The sequence below is a fragment of the Dicentrarchus labrax genome, unplaced genomic scaffold (assembly GCF_905237075.1).
Source record: "Dicentrarchus labrax unplaced genomic scaffold, dlabrax2021, whole genome shotgun sequence".
Classification (NCBI taxonomy): Eukaryota; Metazoa; Chordata; class Actinopteri; family Moronidae; genus Dicentrarchus; species Dicentrarchus labrax.
This window is the reverse complement of record NW_026136705.1, coordinates 22,402,818-22,409,945: the sequence shown is the minus strand read 5'-3', so window position 1 is coordinate 22,409,945 and position 7,128 is coordinate 22,402,818.

Genomic DNA, 7,128 nt, shown 5'->3' with positions numbered 1-7,128 from the left:
TCATAAAATACTCATCATATAGAAATGATCAAACCAAATATTTTTTGCAAGGAAATTAAACAGTAGCTCATCTCTTTCCATCTTCCTTTCTGCTGAATTAAATGTATGACTTTGCTTTATTCTCTATTTTAGGCTCATTTTACATTATGCCATGGAGCACTGATGCAGTTTACAAAGATGTATGTTCCCCTCTTTAGTATTAACACTTGCAACCAACTTATTCCTCAGACACCTTTTTAAGACTAAAGGAGAGCAGGAGAGGGAGGGGGAGAAGAGAGTTCAAGCATTATATGAAAATGAAAACACCAAAAGAGCACCAGCACAAAAATAACTGCAGGACTAACAAATTAAGGAGAAGTAGTGAACCCTAAAATCAGCAGAAGAACACTATTTACATCTCTTCTCTCAGAAGATTTAGTAAGACTGCAAAGTCGTAACCTGGTGAAGGAACAAGTATCTCAACAACTAAAATAGACTCTATAACGTCTTTACTTTAAACATTTTGTCTTAACTGAGACTGACAGTGTTTATTTTGCAAGGACTGCCTCTTGGTAGTGATACTGTCACACAGATGAGTGACAAAGTAAAAACATAGTGTTTATAAGGCGCAAGTCCACCTCGAACCTGGGGGGATAAACAACATTCTGCCAAAACATATTCCCTCATTTTCGTCCAGATTATGCAAACATCAGACCAGGCGTCCACATTTTTTTCTACTGCAATCCGACGGGGATATAGTGAGAATAAGGTGAATAAATAATTACTTAAGGTGAGGGACTGAATCTAATGATAAAACCTTGTTCATTTAGGCTCATAGCCACTTTCACTGATTGCAGCCGGTAAATATTGGTCTTGCATAAAGATAGCTGCTCCGTCCTTGGTATAGAATCTTTGACGCAACACAATCGGTATTGCTGCTTTGCGGTTCTTTTTATCGACCAGTCAAAGGGCTGGTGGAGCAGGCAGCAGCATTGATATCCAAAAGGTTGGTTAAAGGTGTGTTAACATCTATTTATGGCTAACTGTAGGGGTAGAAATCAGGCTCATGCACATGTGACCAGTTTTCCTAATGAGTGAGATATTTAAAACAGAACCATGCGTACATATACAGCTTGACAAACCTGCGATCAAGAATGCATATAGTATGTATATTTCTGTCTTGGTCCACACAGTTTTACAAAAAAAAAAAGTTTTTGGAGTTTTCATGAGAGCACTGTCAAACACATCAGTCCAAAATATAGCATGGATGTTCAGCTGGGTTAAGATCTGGTGACTATCTTGGGGCCATATCACATCATTTTCATCAAACCATTCAGTGACCCCTGATTCCCTGTATGGAAGTGTCTGAATTTATTATGATTCTCCATTTATTCATGCAGGTTTTTCCTCTAATTTATCACCAGTCTGTATATTGTTCTGAAATTGTTATTGCAATAGTATCATGCTAATGTGCCACCGAATGATAAATCTAGACAGTAGAGGAGACAATTTCAAATAATGCCTCATCATCCTTAGAAGCACAGTGGTTGCATTTTGGGGTTTGAGGTATTTAGGGAAATTAAAGGTTAGCTGTTTACCATCGAGTGTTGGCACTGTAACCCAAAGTACAAGCTCAAAAGAAAATCATTAAAACCTCATTTGTATTCTCTGCACCACTGCCCTGAAAACAATGCAGTAAAACAATGAACATAGCACTTTTTTTTACTTGATTTTAACCATTCTTAACATTACAATGACATTTTTTATTTTTTATATAATTTATATTTCCATTTCTGATTGTATCACGTTATTTCTATGGCCTATCTTACCAAACCTGTATCGTGTAATTCATATCTAAAGACCAATGGGGAGGGATATAATAGCAAGATATTGGTCTCACTCTACAGTGACTTATCTCATTTTCTCATTGTGTGTAGAGTCGCTATGAGGAGGAACTCGGGGTACGGTGCTTTGCATTGTAATCTTTCCAGGCCAATTGGTATTCTGCCTGAGCCTGGGAATAAATGCAGCTCTTGCCTTTTCGCTCATTTAAATTCTGACCAGTCTATAATGCGCCAAAGAACAACAAAACATGTTATCATATGGAGACACAGATCAGTTCCCCCTATCAATTGCAGTTCTAACACATATAGTATTTTAATCAGTTATGATGATGTTATTACCCTCAGCACTGCCTCCTCCCTTCATCCCCATCATCATCTGAACACCTGGTGACCCTGCACTGATGAAGCCGCTCTAAATGGGATTCAGTCACCCTAACCCTGGAGGATTGCGTCTGCAATTAATCACTCAGTGTTTTGAAACACAAACAGCCTGTTGATGCCCATTAGGAGTTTAAATGTGGAGACTCGTGTGTATGTTTAGCGGAGCTGTTGCTTTTTATGACACAGTTGTAAGTTCAGTTGATAATGTTTTTTTGTATTTTAAATGAATTAGACTACTCAGAAATGCTATTATTATGACATTTTTCAGTGAATAATTTTGAATCCTCTACCTTTTGCTGACAAAAAGTGGACAGCATACTTAAACAAGTAAACAATGATTATTTGATGACATTGATTCATGATTATTGACAGCCATACAGGTATAAGGCTTCACATTTTCTTTATTATATCAAGCTCTTCAAGCTGTCCTATTTTGGAAGTAAAAATGATCAAAAATGTCGACCAGCAAGTGAATAACAAATAAAGTTGTTTTCATTTTAACATCAGGTAAGGACAGCAAGAGCCAAGTGAAATGGAATCAAGCTGTCAAACTGTTTATGCTGCACAATGAACCAAAAGTAATAAAGCAGCACCCACGGGACTGTGTCCATACATTTATTCATCTGTGAAACCACAAAAGCACAAGCAAGTATGAAAAACTGGACACACAAACAAAGATCAAAAGAGCATCTGTATGCCAGAGACAGGGAGGCAATACACATGCACAATTCAACCACTCCGTACACATGCTCACTTATTCAGAGGCCCATGTACACAGAGTACATGCACACATGAACACACACGTTGTATAACGCCTTGGGCACAAGCCACGTTTCACATTTTACACTTTACGTGTTCAACGCAGACAAACAGGTCATGCCAACCAACATTAAAGGGAAATTTCTGTGAATCCATATAATCTCTTGCATCTGAGCAATTACCCACATGTGTGGGTAGCACTGAGGCAGAGACAGACACAGAGACAGGCGTAAAGATTGGCGAGCTTTGATTTCTGCCTCTTGTGGCCACTGCTACTGTAGTCTAGCTTCACAGATGTCAGCCACTTGATTAATCCTCCCGTTGGCTGACTTTAACTTCCTTCAAAATCCACCAACCAACAAATGTGCGGCAAACAAGAGCGGCAAAGGTAGCCATCCAGTTAGTTACACCAGAAAGTGTATGATGGAAAATAGAAAAGTGACAAGTGCTTTTTTCTTTTTCAGTAAAAATCCCAATAGAGTGGGGAAAAACATTAATATGTGTAAAACATATGACAATTTGGTAACTTCGAAAATGAAGCTTTCCCCTTTGGGAAATTATCTCAAGACACTTCCTCAGTCTAATCATGGGATTTTAAGAGTCTGTTTGGAAGGACACTGTGATTGCATTGTGAACTGAGTGCTTAGACAAGTGTAATTGGTTGCTTGCTAATGAATCCCAAATACCTGAGCTCAGAATGGGCTCTGCCAAACCAGTCTTCGTTTGATCCAGTAAAAAACAAAATAGATGCTTCTAACAGTCTCTGGGTAAACAAACGTGCATCCAATGAGAGATAATCTAAGCATATAGGATTCAACAAAGTTGTTTTTTTTAAAGGCATGGTAATGTATGCTGCATAAAAAAGCTAATTATGCATGTGTATCTTGAAGTTTCCCTTAACAACAAATAATTTACATGCCAACATTCTCCAGGATGAGAAATAGCGAGCTGAGCTTATATTTCAACAACAGAAAGATGCTAGAGTGTTAATTAAACAAAGCTCTATGCTGTAAATAGATAGCACAACATTCAGATGGATGAACCAAGTATGAGGAAAGTGGAACTGCATGACTGGTAGTAAAGAAAATGGGGATGCAGTAAAAACAGGTGGAAGTATGGGTGATGATAAGTGGCTACACATCTGTTGAGACTTTGAATGTGTGTGTGTGTGTGTGTGTGTGTGTGTGTGTGTGTGTGTGTGTGTGTGTGTGTGAGTGTGTGTATGTGTGATTGGCTGTTGGAGTGAAAGCAGGGTGCAGACGAGTAGAGTCGAGGTTGAATGCGGTGGGAAGGCTTGATTAGATTCTGGGGTCTAGCTTGTGTGGCTAAATTAGCGCGCATGGGTTGGTGTGTGTGTGTGTGTGTGTGTGTGTGTGTGTGTGTGCGTGTATTCGATGACATGTGGTGAAGATGGAGTGAGGCTATAAACCAGGTGGCTGTGACTGTTGGAAGGTTTTAATATATGTGGGGGAGCTTGGAAGACAACAGGGAGCTTAGAAAAGCGGTATTAAAAGGGCGGGGTTTGGATGGCAGGACAAAGTAAGAGAGAAAACATGAAAGTCGGGTGTGTCTCTATGGCGGCTTACTGTTTTAATGCGTTCATACTGATAGTGTTGCTAAAAATGATCACTTCTGTTGTATAATATGGCAATAAGAGAAGGAAAGCTCTGGCAGTTAATATAGGAAAATAAAAAGTGTGTGCAGCCAGTGCCACTCACATTGGGAAATGCTGTTTTTATATACAAATACATTATAAATATGTATAATTCAGAGATGAAAAACAAAATGAAATGTAAATAGCAAAATGAACTAGAAAATTCCTAAAGCAATTTTGATTGTGCCTTGCTCTGGCCCGTGACACTGGCCCATACATTACTGACACTGCCGAGTAGTTTACAGTACAATGAGGGGAGACACCCGTGTTTAATTCGGCGTCCGCGTGATCCACTAACAACCACGTATTTTAATGACAAATCGTGTTTTTTCCATCTATTCCCACGGTCTTCTCCCACTGAAATAGTGAGCCTGGTAACGAGTTGATGCGACAAAGTCGGCCAAAAAGTTGGTATTTATGTATTATATTGATGCCGAGTTAACAAGAAGACTGTTGAGATATGATGAGTTTTTTCTTGTGTTTCTACAGTTATGTGCTTTTATGTAAGCGCAAATAATTGTTAATATATGGTATTTCTTAAATGGAGTTTGGCATAATATTGTCCTGGGATAATGCAGGAAGGGTCATGGTTTAATTAAAATTGCTAAAGTAACTAAATAAGTAATAACCACAATGGTGGGAATAATAAGTATGTAGTTATAATAATAATAATAATAACAACAATAATAAGTAATGCTATCAATAATATGAATAACAATATTTATATTAATAAATAATACATAATTAAGAAAGAAAACTATTCTTACTGTGCAGTCATAGGCAGTTACAACAGTCTGAGTGTCTTCTTCCTCACAAAATAAATTTAACTTGATGTTTTATTACATTACTGAATCTGTATTACTTGTGTAATGTGTAACAAGTTGAAATAGATGGCTAATTAAGAATTTCAGTGTCTTTTGTGACGTTTAATTAGCAAAGTAATCGTTTGTCCTCTCTAGCTAGCGAGTGCTAGCACATTCATACCTTGTTCTGTCTAGCTAGCTGGCACTAGAACATTAGTAGCTTATCCTATCTAGCAAACAAAGCATATTAATTAATTAGCTAGCCTTCTTCTACCTTCTAATTCTCTTTAGGTAGCTAGCTAGAGCTAGCACACATAAACACATTAACCAAAGCTAGCGCTTAGCTATGTGCTAATCGCTAGCTAAACGCTAATCACTAGCTGTGCGCTAATCGCTAGCTAACCGCTAACCGCTAGCTAACCGCTAATCGCTAGCAAAGTGCTAGCTTTGGTTAATGTGTTTAATTGTATTATTCTCCTGAAGGAGTGCTAATATAAATTAAGGAACAGCTCATAGTAGGGTAAAATATTTGAGGTGTATTGAACTTATTTTGTGTTAATATTAAAATCATTCAGCTTTAAATTGTTTGCTTGTTAGCCACCTGTTAATTATCTTTAGCTAGCCAGCTAGCTTATTAATGCCATGTAATCCTCCCTATAGCATATTGATAACCTGTCATCCTCCTTAGCTAGTGCTAGCATACTGATATCATGTCATTCTCTTTAGCTAGCTAGATAGAGCTAGCACACATAAACACATAAACCAAAGGTAGCGCTTAGCTACATGCTAATCGCTAGCTAACCGCTAATCGCTAGCTAAGCGCTAATCGCTAGCTAAGTGCTAGCTTTGGTTAATGTGTTTAGTTGTATTATGCTCCTGAAGGAGTGCTAATGTAAATTAAGGAACAGCTCATAGTAGGGTAAAATATTTAAGGTGTATTGAACTTATTTTGTGTTAATATTAAAATCATTCAGCTTTAAATTGTTTGCTTGTTAGCCACCTGCTAATTATCTTTAGCTAGCCAGCTAGCGCTAGCTTATTAATGTCTTGTCATTCTCTGTAGCTAGCTGTGTGCGTGTGTGTGTGTGTATGTGTGTGTGTGTGTGTGAGCAGGCTTTGGTTGTCATGGCAATCAGGGGAGCCCACAGCAGCTGCGCGCGCTCTCTCTCTGTCTCTAACTCCTCAGAGAGACAGAAACATTTAAAATGAATCCCCTCAAAAGCATGGCCAGGAACGACCGAAATGAAAACCGAAAAGACCGTGGGCGTTGTCATCTTGTTGACTATAGCACTGCCAAGTTTCAGTGGTTAAAGTTAAAAAATGTGACCTGGGGAGATTGAGAGAGAAGAGGTTCAACGAGCTCCTTTCAAGATTCGTCCTCTAAAATTAACATGGGAGTAGATGGGGCCGTGAGAGGGTGTTGTTGGCGCATCAGTGCGTTTCCCGCCAAAACTATTTGTCTGACAGCTTCAGCAGTGGTATCACTGCGACCCCAACAAATTTACCTACGTTTCTATCTATAAATTATTTCTGTAGAGTGAAATTTGTGGCCATGACAGCAGTTTACAAATTTATTTTTCGACAAATTTTTCCCTTCTCCCCACACTCTAGCGATGATGTCACGCACTCTGGCAGTTTTTTTCAGTTGGAGGTTCTCGCAATACACACCCATTCATTTTTTTGACCGGTTTTTGGCGATTTATCGGCA